This window comes from Apaloderma vittatum, unplaced genomic scaffold (assembly GCF_000703405.1).
Source record: "Apaloderma vittatum isolate BGI_N311 unplaced genomic scaffold, ASM70340v1 scaffold12111, whole genome shotgun sequence".
Lineage (NCBI taxonomy): Eukaryota > Metazoa > Chordata > Aves > Trogoniformes > Trogonidae > Apaloderma > Apaloderma vittatum.
In genome coordinates this window covers 48,214-71,345 of record NW_009697429.1, presented here as the reverse complement: position 1 = coordinate 71,345, position 23,132 = coordinate 48,214, and the positions used below count along the sequence as shown (strand labels likewise).

The following is a 23,132-nucleotide window of genomic DNA, read 5'->3' as shown; positions in this document are numbered from 1 at the left end:
TAGGGAAAAGGATGACAGTTGAGCAAGAGTCCATAGAAGGTGCTGTTTCTGGTATAAATGTGTAATTTATTAATTGCTTTGCTATCTTCTAAAACCAATATTTGGATTAATTTCTGCATTTAAAAAGTAAGTGACACGTTATGTGGGAAATTACAGGATTTTTTGCTGTAAAGAGGTAATTTGAGATGGCAGTTGAATAATATATTACTAAATTGTATGTGTGTGACTTAACATTCAATCTGCCTGGTTCACGGAATGGCAAATTTGTATTTCAAAAGAGTAGAGAGAGACGTGGAACTGAGGTCTGGTTTAATTACTGTATATCGGGTTATATATGAACAAAATAAGGTGTGTGCAGAAGATTCCTTATTCACACTCCTCGGAAGCGAGGGGGTTGCACCGCGTCGGAATTGTCCCTCTTGCAAACCTCCACTAGGAGGAGCGAGTAAGTGAGGATTTAGCCGTGTTCTCCGGCCGTGCTAAGGAGCTGAACAAGCGACGCTGCTCCTTCATTCTCTATTTCAAATAGCAAAATATTTGCTTACTGATCTCTTCAGCTCCTTCCTGTCGTTGTGCTGGTACACATAACTTTTGTTCTCAAGCTCACTGAAAGTATTTCTGGGGTTTTTTTAATGTTTTGTTTTAACTAGTGCCACTGACCAGAGAGGCTGAGCTATCTTTCTAAAAATAATTTTCCAGTCCACAGCTGTTAAACATCTCTAAAGTATACAGCTTGAGAATTAATGTGAAATTCCACCCTACTCTTTCTATGTTACTTAAACTCAGCTTTTTTCTTACGTAAAAGAATATGGGCCCCAAATGCAGAAGACTTATGACCACTTGCGTCTGTTTTTTGCCTGCTTAGAAAATAAAAGCCTGCCCTCAGGACTAATAACTTTCATTTTCTCCCCAGTGTGCAGTGAGTTTTAAATGAGAACTCAGCTATTTGGGCAGAATATCTCTGCATAAGCAAACATAACTGTCACTTCAGAGGGCGACAGATCTCAGGGAAACTAACTGATACCAGTTTGGACAGCAACAGTGGGAATATTTGATTAAATATCATTCCCTTGCATACATGTGCAGATTAGGAAGAAAGTCAAAACCAAAATCTCATGAATGTGGAGCAGCAACTAGAATTTAGATTAATTTTATCAAACCAAATTGTTCCCCTTCTAAAACTGCAGTCATTGGATAAAAATACTTAAGCAAATCGGCACTGCTAATCGCTTAATTTTTAATTGAGTAGTATTTTGTTATGCACTTACTTTCATGTGGCAATAGGCAAAAGTGAGAGTCTTGAGTTAGGTAAATACTCGTGTCAGCTGAAAACTGTTTCCAGGTGTTGTCTTTCAATGGTGCACTGAGAAAGTGTCCCCCCAAGAAAGGCAGTTACAATGGCTGAATATTTTTTTTTTTTCCTTTTGGATTATTTTTTAGGCTGCATGCTCACATTGTGCCCATTTAAATAAGTTTTACAGTGAGGAATGGAACCAGAATTATAAAGAGAGCTACTTCTCACATATTACCTTAATTTTTTCAAGGTGGGAGTTTCCCAGAAACTCTACAATCTCTATTTGCCCTTTTAAAAGACATGATACGGATGGGGGAAGGACCCATATCTGTTTCTCAGCATTGTAAAACTATTGACTGAAAAAGACAAATAACTTCCTGTCTTTTCTTTGTAATTCAGGTGTAAAACATTTCAGAATATACAGTGGGTATTAAGTATTCGAAATACAGCAATAGTAATGGCTCCTTTAAAAAATACTACAAGCATTGTTTAAAAATAATGTAAGCAGCTACCAATATGTACTAAACCACCATCAAAGAGTTTCATAAAAATATTATACTTTTCTCATGTTTTAATAAGGATTAGACTGTTACTGCTTTTGCTCAAATATTTAAAATTTCATTTCACAGAAGCCTTATGAACAGCCACCAACTATTGGCAGTAGGTAAAAATGCCTGGAGGTCTCTCTGCAATCCCCTCATCCTCTGAAAGTGTGTTGGTGCATGTAGCTCTGCATTTTGAAGATACGATTTATAGTAGTTCTGCTTCATTTTTGGCACTTGACTCTGCAGTCACTGATGCATTATCAAATGCCAAATTTATAAACTGTGAATGCCTCTTGAATTTTTATTTGTGGTCTGCACTCTGGTGGTGTTTTGGTACTTTCAGTTCTGCTCTATAATTACAGCTCTGCAGATTGAAGTATTTGACTTCCTATTCACACGTCCTGAATTTTCGTATTTTGATTAGCTGTGTGGGCAAACTCTTTAATTAGAGGATAGAGTTCAAAAGGCAGCCTGAGTGGGTATTCCCATAAACAGCAGCAGCCGTTGTATGTTGGGCCTCACATAATGTGGCCGAGTTCGCTTACAAACTGCATTCATCTTTTGCACAGAACAGCCCTTGGGGCAAGGTTTGATGGCTTTAAATATCATATATGAAAGTCACACCACGAGCTAGGCGCGCTTCTGCAGGAATATTGCCCGAGGATAGATTCTTTGTTTGTTTGTTTTGAAAGTTCTGGGAAGTGGCTTTGACTTCTAAATGTCTTAAAAGTGATCTGAAGCCTGTGACTGTTTTGTGCTGCGTCCTTAGGCATGTGAACTCTTGCCAGCTGCAGTTGTTTTATTTAGTGCATGTTAGCACTGCCTTGGGCAAACAAAACACATTTATATTGACGGTTTTTATGATTTATTATAGCTTATTGGTAGATTCTGCAGATAAGCACTTTCCTGCTGTGGTATATTAAATTGCTATAGATTTAGGTCTTAAATTTGTATTGCAAATATTCATCTTGTTTGTTTGCCACCAGTGATGAAGTATTTAAATTTCAGCAATAAATAGAGATGAATGACAATTAGATGGAATGTCGTTTTACAATCCAAGTTAAACACTCAGTGTTTTCATATTAAACAGAATTGTAATGATGGCATGAGAGAAGTTACGTGCTCACCATTTTGAGTGTGTAGTGTTCGAAGGTTTCCTTTTGGGATGTCAGGGCAGCCTGATGTTACTTGTAAAATGTGGTGCTTGATTGCACTGCTGATGGTTTAAATCATGTCCAGTCTTTTCCACACTCCCGTTTATGCTTGGCCGGTATTAGCCTGATGACATTCTGCTTGTGTTTTGAGGGGGGAGGAGAAAGCGTGTGTAAAAAGGTCTGAAGGTACTTTTTAAGATAATGCAATTTGACTGCCTGGTGTGTTTTGGTGGTTCCGTGTGTCACATCATGGACATTTTACCAGTGCTTTAAGATTACTTCAGATTAATTCTGACCTAGTTTGAGAGGATTTCTAACTGGTTTTTGCCATCTTGGAGGGGTCCGCGTTTTTAATTTCCTAGTTAAAAGCAATCGTTACAGTTGCAACATTATCCCTTTAATCCCTCCTCTCTAGCCACAGCAGCCTTGTGCAGACTGCACGCAAGGCGTTCAGCGAGTGTAAGGGAGTGACATTGTGCTGTGGGAGAGGAAATCCTACTCGAATTCTTTCTCCCCGTTCAGAGACATGTTATCTCGGGGCTCTGCAAATTAGGAGCGATCGGTATCTGTAATGGCTGAAAAGGTAACAGACAATCGAATGAACATCACACACGAGGATTTGACATACCTTCCTTGGTCAGGCCATTTATGGTGCGAGGATTATACCCCCAGAAAATAGTTTTGGCACGCCATCGCTTCGGCAGAAAAGATGCTATGGAACATGCGCACATCCCCCAGCAGCCTGCTTCCTGCGATGGCTTGTCACCGTATCCGATCTGTCCATCTGTCTCCTCGTTGCCGTGTTACCTTCCTTGCTCATAAGTGGTGTCCTTGTCTTGGGGCTTTTTGTTCATCCTTCAAACAAAAGGCCAGTAGATCCCGTGTCTGCTCTGGTCAGGGCTGGCTGGCGGTCAGAGCCGCTCCGCTGAAGCTTTTACCTCTGGTGTTTCCCTTGCCGGACAATGCAGCGCTGTGTTCTCTTCTCCTCAGTATCCATATTTCCAAGGGTAATAGCAGCGAGTGCTAGCGCCGAGTGCTTCACTTGCCTTCAGTAATAGGATTTCCCTCTGTTCCTTCCTTCCTCCCTTCATTGTTGCTAGGCAGTAATAGAAACGGTCTTGAGCTGTTTTAACCGAGGGTTCGGGTCTATAAAATCCATTCTGTGTTTCTTCAGCTGCCGCACAGGCAGGCAGCAGTTTAAATGTGGGCTTTGACAGATGCTGTCTTCTGACAGAGCAGAATTTAACGTCACTGCTTGGCTGAATCCCACGTGATTGTTTGCATTCATTTCGACTAAATCCAAAGGCAGCCAGAAAGCTTTTACAGGCTCTTGCTCTTATTTGATAAATGATACCTACTAGGTTCAAGCACAATGATAGGTGAATAGTATAAAATTTGTATGATTATTCAATGAATGATTGAAGCTTTTTTCAAATTGTTTTCACTTTTCCTTGACACTGTAACTTACAGTTCTCTAGGGGATTTTTTTATGCTAGATACTCTATTCCCATATTCCAAAAGCTGTTCTGCAGTGCAAAGGCATTATAAGCATTTAAACACCAAAGCTCGATTTAACCCGTTTGGCTCTCTAAGAGTCTAAATCTTTGGTGCCTTCATGCCAAAGTAAAACATCTATTTCTTTGCTCATGCTTCCTTTTACACATGCTTACTCTATAAAAGCTGCTTTTTGTAATCGTAGGTTAGTCAATTAAGCTGGACAACACTAATGTATAAGCACATGCTGTTAAGCTCCCTTTCTGTTGCTAATGGCTTTCTTCCTTGGTAAAGGTTGAAGTCTGGAACTGCAGAATTGGGGGCACTTGATTTCAATTATTGATGGATCTAAAATGTCTTTTGTCTGTTACAGGCATACCTATATTTGCCTTTCTGGACCTAATGAAACTTATGTTCCTTTTATTCCTGTTCTGTCAATGACTGACCCCTCTATGCTGATGCATCTTGTTATATTTGTGTTGTAATTAAAATACCACAGTAGATAGCTCAGAAAGTAGAAAGCCCCCAACATACTTACCCAGGTATTTATTAGTCACTGTGTTAGTCCACTCTGTTTTGAAAAGTTAATGACTAGCTCTTTAGACTGTTCTTTGGGTTTGTGTTTTGGTTTTGTTTGTTTGTTTTGGTCTATGTTTTTTTTTAGCTGAAGGATAAAGAAAAGATAATTGCTCTATTATATAGTGTCACTGGTTAGTAGGATTAGGGGCAGGTGCATCTGTTACTGGCAAATAAGGCTTCCCCAGGCAGTCAGTGTGGTTTACTATTCTAGATGCATATTATGATAATATCATAGAAACATAATCAGATTTATATCCTTCTAACTAAATCACTTATGTACACTAACATTCTCCATTAATTTAGTCTTGGTTTTAATGTATGCATTTCCTAATGAGAATTTCTACAAATCCTATGATCCTGTTTGACGACATTTTAGGAATTTAAGCATATTCCCTAAATATTAATTATAAATATAATATGCATGTTAGTAAAGACTTGTATTGACTCTACCCTGGGTATTTTGTATTTAAATAATGAAGAGGGAGTCAATAGGGTGGTGGAGGAAGAGGAGAGACCTATGTCAAGCACCACTTACTGTTTTGGGACATTTCTGAGTAATTGATAATTGGTGCTTTCAGAGGTTGCATGTGTGCTCAGGGTACTGAATTTTCCGTTTAAACCTGTGAAGCTTTCTTATCCTTACCTCATATAAAATATACAGAACTTTATATAATCTGTTGCTGTATGTATACAAATATGTGATAGAATTTGGCTGGGAGTATTGACAATTTGCTGCCTGCTGAGCTATGAGGAGGAAATCAAGTGAGATATTCGTGTAGATAATTTATCCATGTTGATTTACTTGGAAGCAAGTAATGTTTTTTATTCAATAGCAGCATGTAAATCTGCTTTCGATTTATTAATTATCAGGTAAGACACATAACACTGTATTCAGGACACTTGTCTAGATGCCAGCAGAAAAGTTGTTAAAATCCATGGTGTTTCCACCTAATTTATGTATTGCTACTTCACTATACCTTAAGTATATCTTGGAAGGTGTGGAGTAGGCAGAGTTGGTTTCATTTTCCTGTGGATGCTAATTAGTAAATATTCAAGGTACAAAAATCCCAAGAGACATTTCATCTAAATACGTTCTGGTTTAATGTAAATTTAGAAGGGGACAGACAGCAGCCTCGCTTTTAATTGCATGACCCTGTCACTTGTGCTTGTAAAGTTCAGGCAGAGCTGTTACCTGTTGATATGTGTAAAATTTGTCATCTTGGCATGTGAATAAATTGAAAATTGAATTCTTAAATATTGACGAACAATTTCTTTTGTTCACTCATTCTTTGCTTTTAAAGGATGAGCAAGTCTTTACCCATCTTACAGAAAAGTGAGGAAAAGCTTTGATATTTCTGTGTGTGACTGATGTAGCTTTAGAGAGTCAAAGTTTCAGGAAGACATTCCTTTTATAGCACTTTCTTCTTTACTACTTTTGTATGATAGTGTATGTTTCTGGGTATTTCAGGAGGGCAGAACTTGCTTTGTACTGGAGATATGACCTGAAGTTTCAAATAATCTTGCTGGGCTGGAGGTTGGAATGAGCTTTATTTTGACTAAATCTCACCATGAAGGGTCAGCGGACTGCTTGTTCTTGATCCTAGGAGTAGTATGTTCTGTAATGTTACTATGGTTACATCTTAAATTAGAAGCTGCAATGTTAGTGTTTGAAATCCTGCCATCTATTAAGACTAAGAAAGAGGTACTCTGGTGGGAAGATGTGTGTCGGGAATGCTACAGAGTTACTGTGGCCAGTGAGAGCTTGAGTGTTCAGTGAGTTCTGCAAAGCCTAGAAGCAGAGGAAGGAGCCAGAAAAGATGCCTGCTTAGAGTAACCTGTGCACAACAGCTGTGAACTACGCAAACGGTACTTGTGCATGACAAAGGTGTGCAAGCTGGGAATATTTCCTGCAAAAAAATTTCACTTCCTATGTGTCATTTTTAGAGGATGTCTGTAGAATCTTGTCTAACTCATTTGAAAATAACTCAGACTTTAAGGCTGAAGTATTCAATTACATTCTCTCTTGACACAATTAGCAGCGGTTTTTCAAATCAGCTCAGAATGGTTGCGAAGTCAGGTGTGTACTGCTTGGTAATTTTCTGCCTGGTGGCCACGAAGTCCCCTCAGAGTTAAACTAGATACCTACATCATATCTGACCTGTCAGCCAAATGTTCCCATATGAATTGTGTGTTCTGGATACCCCATGAATACTTTGCAAAGATTATTCCATTTTATCATAGTACAAGGTAGTAGTATTTCAGCTGTAATGTACTGAAAACCTTTCAAGTGACAGTTCAAAGTGATTAATGGCAACAAATGCTTACTTTTAATTGTCTGTGTTAGGAATTGTTATGTGTGTGGCCAGTGGCTGTTCTGCTCTTTGCTTCAGAAAGATTTCTGTAAGGCATTCTGAGTGGGGAGGACAGGGTTGTGGAACATTTGTAATTTACTTGGCTACTCAGTGATCCCAGCATGCTTCTTAACTATCATAAGCACATTTGTAAGTGAATGAAAAATAGCAATCTAGAAATGACCACAAGTGTCAGTATTGCCTGCCTTATTTTCCTTAGCAGATTTTCACCATTGCTTAGCCAGTTGAGAAACCCAGTTTACACTTGCAACATTTTTTTTTTATAAACGGTCAAGATTTTGTACTCTATTCTAATCACACTCAAGCCATAAACTTAGTGATTTCATTGAATGCCTTGAATCTGAAAATGCAGCAGCAATATAGATCTATCTGAAATGATGACAGAGCTGGAAGAGGTTTCCACTTACTCTGACATGTGTATTTTTGTTTGCTAATGAGTAGTTGATAATTGTTACATCATCAAATAAGGAGTATAAGCATATCCTCTAACTTTGTAGAGCTGTGAGATACAGAAGAGACTAAGTGATCTTTTCAAGTCAGGAGGGTGCTTCTTATTCCATCTGCCTTTGGAAACATTTCAAGGGAGTATTTTGCAATGCTAAAGCTTTACTTTATCAAGTAAACTGACATTTGAGGTATCCAACTGGAATTCAAACCATTCTCCTATCATAGCTTCCTGTGAAGAACACAACTTTAGAGTGCTTCAGAATTCACTGGAAAAGCCAAAACTAGAAATAATTTCAGTCTACCTTATTTCTGTTCTGGTTTTGTGTGTTATGCAAATTTTGCATATTAGAATTCTGTCCAGACGCGTTTCTTTCCTCAATAATGTGTCGCTTGCTTTATCACATCTTTCTTTCATGTATTCTGATTTTTCATGTCTTCCCCTGTCGTTGTAGAGACGGACACGACACAACTAAATGGTGATCAAAGTGGTTCAAAATGGCCCCCTGGGTTAGTAATAAGAACCGTATTAGCTGACATTCTACCCTGAGCAGCACCTCCCAGGCCAACCACCCCCACTCCCATGTTACCAACAGGCCAGGTAGATGGCCATGAATGCTGAGATATAATAGTTACGTCCGCTCCAGTGTCCAACAGTCCTGAGAGCTGCCCCGATGACAGAGAATGTCCTTTCACTGTCACTGTACAAAGCAGCTGTGGTCGTTGAGAGGTTACTGTTTGAGGCCAAAACACTTGAGGCAAGCCAGTCGATCCAAACTCTGTCTCCTCGTTCTTTTTGCTCTGTATTAGGAACTCAACTCAAAAAAGGAACAAGTTGAGCAATTCGTGTCCCCTTTGGGATAGTAACAGGGGAACACGGTGCCGAAACCATAGCACAAATTTGTCCGGTATAATCAGCATCAGTAACACCAACATGTACAATAATGCCATTAACTGTACTGCTTGATTGTCCGATTAGTAAGGCACTTAGTCCTCTTCCTATGGGGCCAAAGGCATCCACAGGAACTTTCATAACTTCTTAGGTCACAATGGTTATTGTGTCGGTGATGGATGTTTCCATCCCTGCCGACCCACTGGTTTTCCTGGTGAGGCAGTCGCAGAGGGGAAGGTTTACTGACCTACCCTCAGAAAGTAGTTGGTGAGAGGTACTTGTGTCTATGTGCGTCCCCTCATGCTCTTCTTCCCATTCCGAGAGGGGCTGTCCACTAGCATGATATTTTGATCGGCACTGTTTTGCCAAATGACCAGGTTTTCCGCAACGATTGCGAGTCACTCCCTTTGCGTTAGCATCGGGTCTATTCATTTTCAGTGGTCGTTGTGGGCATTTACCTTAGAGGTGTCCTTCTTGACCACACGCATAACATTTTGGGGTCACTTTCTCTCTAAGAACTGTGGCAAGAGCTGCCATCTTGTGTTCAATCGTACCAACTTTTGAACAGGGGGAGACCATATCAGCAACAGATCTCCTGGCAAGGCTTCTGTTATTTTTTGACAATCTTCGTTCATGTCATCTTTTGCTAGCTGTTTAAGTAATAGCTGTCGCAGCCCTTCATCATCAACCTGTTTTTCAATTGCCGCAGCTACTTTTTCTACAAACTGTAAAAAGGGTTCCTTTGGTGGTTGCCGTATAGTAACATATCGCCGCCACGGCTCAGCCATCTCCATGGTTCCAATCCGCTGAGTCTGTTCTAATAAAAGTGGAGCCCACTGTGCCTGAACTTGGGGATTCGCGAAAGCATTAGTTCCCATTAATGCATCAACTCCTGCTCCTTGTCTTGGATCTCCCTGAGGCAGCTGCATATTTTTTACAGCTGTTCTTTCTGCCAGTTGTCCCCAGGTTGAGGAAAAAACTGAATACTGAACTGACTGAAACAGTACTTGTGCTAAATGCGCAATATCATATAGACACAGCAATTCTGTATTGATTACTCGTATAAGCTGCATTAGCTCTGGAGAATTTATGCCAAATTTTGCTGCCTTTGCCTGCAGATCTTGGACTACTCTCCAAGCACTGGGAGAGAGTGCTCATCAGGCTGCCTTGTGTTCGGTGCCACTTTAAACACAGGCTATGCCATAGCTTCAAGGTCAGGGGGTTCCAGATCAGGGAACGTTTCTCAGGGAAGGTCAAGCTTCTCTACCAAATTCCAATCTCCTACTTTAGCAGCCTTTTTCCAAACTTGCTTCCAAAATCATGCGGGATCACAAGGTACAACAGTCACAGTTGCTGGGAGCAACGCCCAGGAGGCTGTCCTTCCTGTTCACTTGTCTGGGCAAAAGGTGAGGCCGCCCTCCGATGTACACGATCGAACGGGGACTCTCCTCCCTTCATCTTCACTGTTATCACTGTCCGGCAACCAGAAAGGGGGGGTCGGGAGAGGACCCAGCCGATGGTTGGGCTGAAAACCTCCTTCTTTCACATCAAAAGGGGCTGGCGGGGTTCCAACACAACTGCCTTCAGACGGTAACTCTGCTAATTGCTGTACAGGTGCCTTATAACTTGGTTTATTGTCTAAAAAGTACTGCAGGGAAAGCCATTTGCTCTCTAACAATTTCTGAGTCGGAGAGGTCGAATCTGGTTTTTGGTTTGAGTCTGAGGGAGGAGAGAGCTACAAAGCCTCCATCCTTCCTTCAACATCCTCCATTTTTTTCTCAGAGGAGGGGGGGTCCCAGCTGCCGCCTCCCCTGAAATCTTCTGTAATTCTTTTTCTTTTAAGTCTCCCTCCGCTCTCACTTCTTTCAGAGCCTAGCTTAATAGCCGCTGAGTAGTAGCTAACTGAAAAGCGTCCTTTGACCCTAAAGAAATTGCGTCCCATAACTTCTGCCCCACCTCTTGCCAAGCGGAAACACTGACAGACAGACGCAGATGCCAAAAATCCCTACTTTTTACTCCACGGTAACACACGCCGTAGTGCAAAATCACTATACTTGACCCCTCTTTTAGCAAGGAGAGCTTTCCAGAGGCACAAAATAGAGTCCTCCTCTTTAGAAATATGTTGGCCCATATTTCTTAAATCCTGTTCCCGGTGGCTCAACTTTCCAGGTGTCTTAACTCAGGTCCAGAGCAAAGCAGACTCTCTCTGCTCTCTGCTACTGCACGTTGTCCTGCAGCCCAATACACCGTTTTTTCGTATCACGCCGGGTTATTTTATCACGCCGGATTATTTTATCACGTCGGGTTATTTTATCACGTCGGGGTTTTTTATCACGTCGGGGTCACCAGATATCGTTGTAGTGATGGACATGACACATCTAAATGGTGATCAAAGTGGCTCAAAATGGCTCCTTTATTATACAGAGGGTGTGCCTTTATACATAGTGTAAGGTAGTAGCAGAAGGTAGCCTGGCCTTTGCTTATAGGTTAAATGTTGTATTTTGAGTTCTAATTGGTTAACACTTAGCAGCTTCTGGCTGGGCTCATCCTTCTGGATCTTGATGGCAAAGGTTCCGGAGACGTGTCCAAGCTCAGCGCACACGACTTCCCATCTCAGGGGTACACTGGGATTTTGTCAAGGTCAATATCTTTAACCAGTGCTAGGTTATCAGCAGTCCAGCTGCCGTCCCCCACATTCCCCTAGGCTTTGCATCCAGTTATGGTTGATCTCAAGTGCTAAGTGCAGATTTATTTTTTTTTCCAGGGGATGGACAGTATAATTTCATTAGTATTGTGCAGTATTTTGGGCTGTGCAGTTCTTCTCTGATGCCAGCAGTAATGTTTTCTGCCTGTCACAAGTGTTCCTTTTGCATTCCGAGAAGAGCAGAGACTTTATGAAGCTTTGATTCAGCACAGCAGGGGAGAGAAGGAGAAGCAGCAGAAGTACCGTTTGCAGGCAGTTTAAAGAACAAATGTGGAAAATAGACTTCTGTTTTCCCCTTACCTTACGGCTTGTTTCATTCCACCAGCCTGCACTATATGATCAAGTTACCCCTAGCACCCACCCTCACACCCTCAGTGTGAGAATTTGGAATTTAATTCTTAGGGAAAGTGAGACGGGAGGGAGAAGGCACCCTGTGAGATTTAACACGACACAGGCTCTTATGCCTGAAAAAATTGCTTTGTTCCAGCTGTTATCCCCTGTCCAGCCCCTTCTCTCTGCCCAGTTCCTTCCTGCAACAGGCACAGAAAGACCTTTTTCCTTGGGCTGTCTTCAGGCTCTTGAGACATCGAGCACTTCTCTCCCAGTGGCCCATGGGATTCATCACCAGGATGCAAACCTCCTGCCCAGCACTCTTCCTTGGACGGCTGGATGAACTGAATGAGGGATTTCTTCTTATTTTGATTTTGGTTGGGGTTTGGTTTTGGATGGTTGGCTGGGGTTTTGAGTTGTTTTTTGTGTTTGGTTTTTTTTCTACTTTATACATGGTTATGGTAGTATTTTGGTAGCCTTAAAAATTCCTGGTTTTGAATTTGAAATTGGTGGTGCAGGTGTTTAGTTAATATTAAATAATATGGAATTGAAGAGCTGGACTTCCAGAGCTGTCAGAATTTCACATGTCTTAGAGTTGAGTCCTGTATTGACTCGTTCCATCTGTCACATTTCTTCTGTAGCTTTAGTACATTAATTCTTACAGCTCCATCCTGTAGGTATCCTCATTTACAGCTAATTCTGTGGGACAAGCAGGGGTTTAGCAAGTGTCTTAAATGCCTGAAGCCTTTTCGTCAAGCACAGATGCTAAAACTCAGAAAACCAAGAAAATCTGTGGGTAAATTCTTTCTTCACATATCCAAGAAGTTCTCTTTGAAATAAATTTAAGCAATACTTATTTCATATCCAAGAGAAAACCTCAATCATAAAATGGAGACTAAGTCCTCTTTTAAGAGCAGTTCCCTGCTGCCGTTTGACGTGTTGGGAGAACTAAAATTACTCCAAACACCCTGCACACCACCTAGTTGGATAAAATTACTTCAGCTTGGCCAGCCAGCTTCACATATGCTTTTTCCTACTGTCATTCCATGTTAACGATTCCATCAACTTAAAGTACTTTCTAGTCAGTGGAGATTAATGAAAAGCTGATTTTAATATCTGCTGAGTTTTATCACGTAGTGTGCTTAGTATCATTGAAGTAGTTTCTGGTTATTTCAAAATTAATTCTGCTTTGTGGTAAAAATCCTTTGGAAGTAGATGTTCACTTTTACATTCTTTTGATGAACAAAGAAATTGAGTTACTATACCAAATGACTTTGCATACCCGTAGTTGCCAGTCTCTTCTGCAGAGCTTCTCTTTCCACTTTTGAAATTCACATTAAACTTAAATGATAACATTGCTTTAGCAATGTCCAAGGACAAGAAGACTACGCGGTGGAAGTCACGCTTTTTGTCTGAATGATCGTATTCGTAATTTCCTCTGTAATCTGGGCAAAAGACTAGATTAATTTTGTGAGCCTGAGGATTATTTTTTTAATCTCATAAATTACTAATGTGGAGTCAGAGTCACCGGGACTCTTCATCTTCAAATAAATGATTTAGCGGATAACCTCCGAGATTGGTTTATATTATGTTATTGACAGAGAATATTGGTTAGAATGAGAAAAGTTTTATTCTTTTCTGCTATCCTTAACTATATTTCAAATCTAAATTGCAGATTGTGGGGTTTTTTTTAATTTTCTGTAATCTCATGGCTTCTAAAAGAAGAAATCAGAGACAGCTCTCCTGCATCTTGTCCATCTCATGACATAATGTTTATAATTATAAATGCATACAGTAGGGAGGTGTATGTTTAACAGAAAAAATACTGGATACACTTAACGTAATAATGTGGAATTCATAAAATTTAGCTTAAAACTAAAGATATTTTTCTCTCCTATAGACATATATATCCTTGTAATTCTTAATCAGCATCTGCAAACTGTTCTATCACTGATTAGTTTTACTGGAGTAAATTATAGGGAGCATCTGTCATCTAAAAAAAACCACCACAAACTTTTAAAAACACACAGAAAACTGTTATCCTCTTAAAAACTACAAATCTCATGACCTTGGCTGATGGCTTGCATATTGCAGATTCTTTTAAGTCTTCTCTCAAGGATTTGTGTAACTAAGCGTTTTGATTTCTACAAATACTTTTCTGTAATGTTGGTTAATGCACATTTGCAGTTTACTCATGTGCAGGTATTATGGTTTACATTGCAGAAGAAATAACTTTTTGAGATACCAAGCCTAATTTTTCTTGTTTCCCTTTCCCTCTCAGACCTTTGGATCTCCATCTTACTGTTTTCCTTAGAGTTACTTATTTTGCCATATTAAACAAACTCCTGTAATCCTATTAATGTCAGTAAGAAGCCTAGTAGTGCAGAAAAGACAACAGTCCTTTGCTACTTATGTTGCATTTCTAGGTAAGCAAGCAAAGCAATAAAATGGAGTAGAAATTCCTTCTTAATGAGGCCTGGAAACAATACAAAAAGGGATTTGTTTTTGTTTGTTTGTTCTTCAGAATCTAGGTCACCTGATACAGAGATTTTTATTTGGCTATAAAATTTTTTTTTTTTCCTTCTCTCTTCCCTGCCCCCAGCTGACCCCACACAGACAACACTGTCTGGAACTGTGCAGCAGTATCTGTACTTTCATGCTGGGTTTGCCTCATGACAAGAGGAGGGGTTTTTTTATTCCGTGTAATTAACTTTTAGTTATCTGAGGTGTGCTGGGGGAAGGGAAAGGGCAAGGAGGTAGGTCAATAATGTGGGAAGCGCTTCATGAAGCCAGGAAAGTTAGAGCAGGTCTCTTGAATCTCTCTGCTTCTCTCACTGGCAGGTTGGTTGGGACCAATGCCAGGTTTAAATTGGATCTGTGTATTCACATGATAACGCACACGATATAATAAGCCTCGTGGAATGTCGACCATTAGGGAATAGATGCATCGGCCTTCTCTGAATGGTCTGGTAGAGTTGGTTCAGGTCCCGTGTGACTGGACCTAATAAGCTCTGATGACTGTGTAGAATTGCTTGCTTGTTCTTGAAACAATGCTGCGGCATACATGAGATGCTTGCAAGATTTATAAATAGTAGCTCCATGCTGTGTGGCCGTGCCGGTTCTGAAGCCTTGCTGGCCTGGGAAGGAAACTAGCTGTGTTCCTACAAAGCTGTCCCAAGCTACTGCAGTCGCTAAATCTAAGGCACTTCTGGCTTCTCGAATGGAAAATGTGCTACCTAGAACATCTGATCTCGGTTGACTGACATCTGATGGCAATATGTTGGGGGGTTTTAGAAAGGTTTTCTTACTGGTAGTGCCTTGTCATTATTTTTGTCCAATTTTCAGATGTTTTTCTTCAAACTAGGCACCAGTCAGTGACAAAAATGTCTGTTTGAGAAGATAAGGGTTTTTGCTTTTCCTTTGAAATAAGGAGGAAAAATGTAGTTTAGCATTAGCTCTTGAATAGTTGCTTTTTCTTACATTTCCAAAATGTCTTTTTAGAACAACAAGAATAAATAGAAAAATGTGAGATTTCTGTACTTACTACCAGGCTTTTGAGCTACATGTGAAATTACTATGCTGCTCTTTCTCAAAAGGTGACACTGCGGTTTTGTTTTAGGGGTTTTCTCATAAAAGCAGGGCACCACCAGATTAAGACAAAGAAGTTACTGGATGAGTTTCTATGAAATTGAATCTGTTTTGTGACTAGCGAAGCCCTGCTAATCATGTACAGAAAGTTCCGGGATGTTATAACAGAGCGATTTTATTACACTTTGAGACTTTTTTTTGTTTGTTTGTTTGGTTGGTTTTTTTTTTTTTACTCATTGAGATCTTGACATTGAAAGCCTAACTCTATTCCAAAACACAGTCTGCTCTTGGTGGCTTTACACATTTTTGGTTTATTTTTCCTGCTACCTAAGTGCTCAGTTTTCCAGTCAGGAGTTCTTACTTTGCAACAGATTGCTGTAGGAAAAAAAATATTCTCGTTTACTTTTTATCACTCATGGTAGACTTTTGAAAGGTGACACAACTATTTGAAGTAACAGGACAGGTGTGAGGGCTGAAGGAGAGCTGAAGAGGTCTGGCTGCTTAAGGCAGATTTCCTTCAGATAACCGGTGAAATCCGCAGGATCATTATGGATGCCTGATATTTGCCAACATGTGAGTCGCAGAAATAAGAGTTGAAGTGAACCTCACCTGTGCGGGTGCTGACTGGCACGGTCTGTCATCTTAAAACGCTTATTCACAGGGGGAGGTTCCTGAAGGTGAATTGGTGTGTGTAGGTACGTGTGTATACCTGCACATGCAGGGCTGTATAGAGAGTGAGAGAGACAGCCGTCAGAAAACTTTTTAAACCTGTTTTAAGCTACACTTTTGAGTCTGCTCATTTAGGCAGGGAGCTACTTTTCCTGCAGTGGTGGTTGAAGGCTCTGTAGAAGTCATAGCACAATAGGAAGATCCTAACATTTATGGAGTTTCTGTATGGTCCTTCCCGTGTCTTCACCTCTGAACAGAGCGGCCCTAGACTGTACGAATAAGACCTTGTCAGCTGACCTTCGTTTAAGAGGACTGGGTTTCTGCGCTGCCAGAAATACAGCTGTGCCCTAGCCACTTCAGAGATCTCATAATGCATAGATAGAAGGTCGGAGATAGACTATCTAGTGTATGCATTGTGTATAAAATGAAAAAACAAAATCTGAATGCTGTCATCTTAGTGCTTTGAGAAGGGATTAATTTAATCTTGTCCACTAAAGAGAGAAGAATAATGGGGAATTTAGATATAATGCTAAAGGAAGCTGAAAGTAGAGGCAGAAGGCCAAATGGAAAAATTCTTGTGTGATACAGCCAGAATCCTTCCTGTATTTTAACTGAATGCCTGTTTTATTTCTTTTACAGTTAGTTTTTGATGTAGACATATAACATCATCAGCTTTTTAATTCTACAGTAGGGTTGCGTGAATGATCTGTGTATTCAGGATAGAAATAGCAGTTTATGCAATCTGTTTGGTATGCAGTATTGTAGCAATAAGGCACAAATTATTGCACACATGCTAGTGCAAAAAATTTTGAAGGCAACTCTTTCAACCCAAATATTTGTCAAGAAGAAAACATTGTTGCCATGGCAAAAATATGGTATTCTGATTTTTGTCTTCAACATATGTGTCTGTGATGTGTGACTAAAATACTTGTGTCCCAGGTGACTGTGTCACGTGGTGATTAATATTGTGAATCTCTTTTATTCACATACGTGATTTCTTTTTGAAGTAAAACAGCCCCATCAAAAAGCTGTAAAACTTTTGTCAGAGCCGGGTGTTTAGAACACACTTAAATGAAAGCAACTGACAGTTTCACAGGATGTTGTCTGTTTGTTCTTTGGGTAGAAACCAGAAGGTTTTAATTTGTTGTGGTGTTTGGGGATTATTAGGATTTTCTAATCTTTGAATCTGTTGCGTAAGTACAATGGCTTAATCTAGGAAATAGTCGATTTTGGGTTTGGGCAGCTTCCTGGCTCTGCCTGCTGACATGTACAGTTGTGTGGTTTAGTGCTGCACATTAGTGATTCCTGAAGAGATTTTAACTTTTTAATCTGTTTACGTCTGTACACGAGGAGGGAAACTTCAGGCCTTTTGGAGTTACCCAGTTGTACTGCACGGAATTTTCTGTAAGAATGGAGAGGGAAGAAACACAATAAATGTTCTGATCTAATTTGAGAGCTCCTCCATCATTGTAAATAAAATCATATTTTAATTAAAACAATTCAGGAATGAGAGTTATACAGTGGAAAGAATCTAATGCAGTGGATCTTGCTGGGAAAGCTGGAGGGAGAGAGAATTGGAGAACCAGACCATACATGGTATATACCAGTACCAAAACCATTGCATTTTTATTCTAGTTGTTTAATTAGGATAGCATGTATGAAACTTCTACATAATGCAGTGCAGGGAAAAAAAGATCTAAGTAGTCTAGAAGACAGTTTGTCAGAGCTGCTGTGACTGGTTTATGTGGGATGTTATTATTGTAAATTTTGGAAGTGCTCAGACTTCAGAATATCATACTGAGAAGGAGATGTTACTGATACTTAGTAGTGGTGAGAGCAGCCAGCTGAGGATAGAGGAAAGCGCAAGTTTTTTCCTAGTGTCTTAGCATTTTCAATGTACAAAGCACGGGAAACTAGGGGCTGTGTAACTCCTGGGGTTTAATATTAGGATTGAGGTACTATTCATACAGTGCCTGTGAATTTAGTAGGCTTGATTCTTGAAGTTTGTGTGTATATTCTTTTGAATACCAAATTACCCCAATGCCCTGACTTAAAATGTGGGAAAATGTTTTCAAGGATCTGTTTGGTTTTGTTAACATCTGAATGTAAACATGTTGATCCAGTAATAGCTGTATTTTCTTGAAAGTTAAACCTACTGAAATGTTTTGTTTTACTTGATGCGAGCATATTAAATTGCAAGGCAGGAAGGAATACTGCAATCAAATGTCAGGTCCGATTATAATAGGTTCCAAAATAGTACTTTCTCATATGATACCGTATAGTAGGCCTGTACATTGAAAACGTGAGGTATTCTGCGTCAGTTCAAAATAGATGGTTTTCTCTTGGATTTATTGGTTTTAGTGAAAGAAAAGTTTTCTCCCAAGATGAACAATGACCTTTTTGTTTAGGAGCAGATTGTTATATATCAGATTTCCCAGCTTCTTGTGATAAAAACTGAGCGTAGATCAGTTCCTCGGAACACATTATCAACCTTTTGACAAAGACTGTGGTGCTGGCGCATCTGAGGAGAGGAGATGTGGAACAGAATCTGGGCCAGTAGTAACGCAAGTATGTCCCGTCCTGTCCCCCTGGACAGAGGTGCTTGTGTTGCAGAAAGCTTTGTCTGAAGTTTTTGTTGCTGTTCCCTTGTGTTTTAACCTTGAATAATGCTGTGTGGATGTATAGTGCTTGGCAAACATTTCACAGGGGCTTTTCTGATTGTACAAACTGTAAATGTAAGGCTTAAATTGGGCATTTGAGAAAGAGAGAAATGACTGAATTTGCATTTTTGCCATGGAGAAGTGCTATCGTTTGCTGCCATTATGATCAAGGGTGCTTACCCACAGTTAAAAAGCAAACAAAAAACCTGTTCACCCATCATCCTCCCACCACCATCCAGCCCAAACTGCTGCTTGCATCCCAATTTGATTCACTTACCATCTTCATGGTACACAACATTTTTCCTTTGTTTCAGTCTGGTTTTGATGTTGTTTTGGTTTTTAATGAGTTAAAGGAGTAAGATCTCTAGAGTAACAGCAGGACAGAAATCTAAGGGGCTTTGTTAATATGGTATTTCTTTCATTAATTTGTGTTCTTCAATGTAATTTTCTTAAAATATGACAGTTGAAAACAAATCTGTGAACTTATACAGCTGGGACAGTATTATAGTTATTCTGTAAGCAGAATAAAATGTCCAGTCCTCAGTTTTAGGGGAGTTACCATCTGTGGATAACTGCAGCAGATACAAGTCCAGAAATCACGACTTTCATGCTGGACTACCCACAGAAATATTTGTGGTAAATTAGGTCTGTTTCTAACTTGCTTATCTGATGTTGTACAGATATCTCTTGTGTCTCAATCTTTTGTCAATATTTTTATCACCAGTGCTAACGACAGTGAATCTGCTCTGTCTCAGTGGGGACAGTTTGTTGATACGAGTGCTTTAACAGATGTTAGGCTGGAGTTTTATTACTCTGTTTGCACATGGCACAGAAACTGATATTTATGCTTCCCTTTGTGTTTCCTTTGTGAGCAGTTGCTCTTACTTAACTTTGCTGTAGCCAGTGACGTAAGTGGGTGTCCAACAAGGCTCTCTTGAACTGTCTTAGTGTACAACTCACAAAGTAAAGAAGCACAAAAAGAGCTGAGAAGAAAATATGGGATAGCATGACCAGACCTGTACTTCAGTGTTACTAACAACCTGTGGCAGTTAGAACAGATCTCGAGATCATCATCTTTTGTGATTTAAAACCCTCACTTAGTTCTGAAGCTGTAGATTAGCCGTTGTTCATAAAGGAGGAAGCCTTGAGTGTAAGACCATCTCCAGTTAGAACCCATTTCTAGACTTTTCTCAGGCCTGTGACAGACAGTTCAAAATAGTCCTTTCCATGTCAAAGTGGTTATAGTACATTGTATTCTTACAATCATCACTGTCATCGCTCAAGCCCTCTTATCTCTTGGCTTGTTTATTACAATTTATTATAGCTGCAGCTAAAGCTTTTGATCCTGAAAAGCTCATGCTGGTTTTGAACTCGACAGTTACTTTTCTAGGCAACACAAACAACTAAGAGTTCATTGCTCCACTGTTCAGCTTTGTGCATTGGCTCCTCGAGGAATACGCTTTCAGGATTTTCTCCTGATATTTTAAGTCTTCCAAGGTGATTACTTGGAAAATTGCTTTTGTCTCTTTGGCTGTGACCACTCATGATAATTATGTTTTCTTGAAATATAAGTGCTGGGATTGGGAAAGCTGGTAAGGTACAGAGGAATAATATTAAAACCTGTTTTCAGTGAACAGAAAGATCATCACATCAGGATGAAGTACAACTGGGGAAAAAGGGATGCTGGATAATTTGTTGACAAAGCAATCAAAAAAAAAATCCTGATGTCTTTTTATAGCTTCCTATGTATTAGAATTCTAATATTACAGCATCTCCTATTTTAACAGCGGGATTCAGTATAACCAAGGGGAGTCTGGAAAAAGCCTCATCAGTTTCTGTTGCGTTGAGACATTGAACAGCATCAAATAAATTTAAGCAGTTGCTTCGGTCTTGGTTCAGCCTGGATTTTTTGGAAAAATTTTCCCACAGTAGTTTAGGATCCGTATGTATGCGTTTGGGCACCTGCAGAGCTTTTACAAATAATCTTCTGGCACAAAGTCTTTCCAGAAGTTGCAAAGGAAGATTTCTGTGGTCTTGAAAGCCTTTTCCTCTGCAAATTTATTGCTCACTGAATGCAGGTGTAAGTGGAATCTTTCCATTGCTCTGCACTGAGCAGCATTTCTTAAATGTACGTATAACCATTCCCTTGAATACCATTTTGAAAGCAGGATGTAAATAGAAAAGTAGTAGTGCTTTCCTATGTATGTTTAGAGTTTACTCATCAGCAGTGCTTTTGTGCAAACTAAATTGTTTGAGCCCCATTTTCTGTGATGGTTCTGGTGAAAAACTGCTTTGTATGAGTGACTAATCCTTGCAGGTACAGGTAGTGTTGGAGCTGGAGATTCATGAATACGTGAATTTGAAAATTGGAGACTAAAACGTCAGGAAGCTGTAGTAAATTCACAGTTATGCAAATTCCAATTCTGTTGAACTGATGTGGCACATTCTGATCTTAGTATACAGAAAACTAGAAGTGTATAAACCTTTGCATCTGACTTTGAGAGAGATGAAACAATCCTATTCTCAAACTATGTCTGTCAGAAATCTTACTGATTGCCAAGTTATATGTGTGAGGCCGGCTCACATGTTTAAACCAAGGGGAAAGAATTCCAAGCAAAAATAATGTTTTAGTGATATCTTCTTTAGTTTCTTCGCTCAGTTCAAGGGAATGAGTCATTTAAATAAACATAGGTACATGCATTATAGGCAGGCCTTTGTTTTTAAAACAAACAAGCAAAATGTCTGGAGTTCTCAGGATTAAGAGTTGGTTTTTGATGAAGACAGCTTATCCCCAGGAAAATAGAAGTGCTTACATGTTTAATCTGGCTTTGTCACCAAACATTTCTCTTCAGCTAAAAATTGCTCTTTCAATAAAGTTTTAAGGCATCTCAGCAATTGTTTTCCTTAACTTTTTCCAAAAGCCATCTCCATGATGACAGTGATGATTATTATTATTGCATATTTATAAGGGTTTGTCCCTGCCTGGTCAGAGGTCACGACAGTATTCATTTAGTTGTGATTTCTGTTGGTTGGAATGGTTTTCTCTGCAGAATCAGAATATTGCTCAAGCTGTTTGTAAGCAGTAAAATTAATTCAGTCATATTTTTCCACGTTTAAACTGAACTTCTTTTAACTTGATTGTAATGAACAAGAAATTGCAGTGAGTATTTTTCATGTCTTTCAGTGACTGATCTCCAAGCCTAACCTACTGAAAAAAGACCCCAAAAGTCAGTCCTCTCCTTTATTGTGTTTTAGAGTGTCAATATTCCAGAATTTGAATAATCAGGTTTAATAGTATAATAGATTAATAAAGTACTTTGTAAAGTCCTAGAAGATTTGTAAACAAAAGTTTAATTTGCGTGCTGTGGACCAAGCATTAGTATTTCTGTTAGTCCCCTGATGACAATAGCATAGGTTCTATTTCTGCCACCCTTCCTTACTTCTCCTTTCTCCCTCTCCTCCAGCGCTGGAATGCTGTGCTCAGATAACACTGTCTACATTTGACTTGCTTACACTTGTGAAATTTACTGACTTTAACAGTATTTTGGAAACTCTAATGAAATTTGGCTTATCTCTATAAGAAGATGGACATCAAGTTTTCTTTCTTGTATCTGAATTTGAGGATTGGCAGCCTTCCATTGTTTTGTTGTAGTTTGGGTTGGTTTGTTTGTGGTTTTTTTTTCCAAACTGTGATTGATAAGACAAAATCTTCAATATAAGCATTTTGCAGGTTGAATAGAATATGATTTACAAAATTTCTGCTGACATTTTGTATTTTCACATCAGTTTTTCAGTTGTCGAAGTAGGAAATAGTGAAGCTATGATGTTATTTTCCTTAGGCAGTTGGTATTGGATGCCTTTAATTCTGCTTGAACTACTGCTGGCTTTTCTAGACTGTAAAGAATTTGAAACAACATAAATGGTAGAAATTACCTTTTTATTAGTACTAAAAGCAATGGAAGTTAAAATGACTGTGATATTAGCAATATTTGCACAATAGTTAAGACCCTGTTATCAAATCCTATTTTTTTACAGCGTAGTTGAAAATTAGGCAGGCAGTTAAAAGCTTGCAGTCTATTATTTCAGTGTCTGTCTTGCGGGACTGCATATGCAGATATGTGTGTGCAGAGAAGTATGCAAATAAGTTATACAAGTTTCATGTGCAAATAAAATGATGTTGTGAAACACAGGTTAAACTTAAAATATTATTAAAATTTTCTTGATACAAACACAAATCCAAGAATTATTGGGGAGACTCCAGAGGCAGAGCAACTCAGATTTTTTTGCTTGGTTCTTTGGAAGGTTTGGTTTTTGTTTTTTTTTCACCAAGGCTTTTAAGGGCTTTAAATTTTTAGAACAAAGCTGTGTGTTTTCAGAATCCAAGCTATTTATATGAAAAAAGATAGA

The 23,132-nt window shown here is 39.4% G+C and overlaps 2 protein-coding genes across 2 annotated transcripts in view; one reads left to right on the top strand and one right to left on the bottom strand.

Moving 5' to 3' along the window:
* B3GALT2 (UDP-Gal:betaGlcNAc beta 1,3-galactosyltransferase, polypeptide 2) overlaps window positions 1-3,849 on the bottom strand; it is a 6,605-nt gene extending 2,756 nt beyond the window's left edge. The window contains exon 1 of the mRNA XM_009877626.1: window positions 3,622-3,849. The gene's annotated coding sequence lies outside the window, so the exon portion shown is untranslated. The remainder of the gene's footprint in view (window positions 1-3,621) is intronic.
* Window positions 1-23,132, top strand: part of CDC73 (cell division cycle 73) — a gene marked incomplete at its 5' end in the record, with an annotated part of 103,602 nt that overhangs the window by 56,987 nt on the left and 23,483 nt on the right. The gene's annotated exons all lie outside the window — the stretch shown is intronic.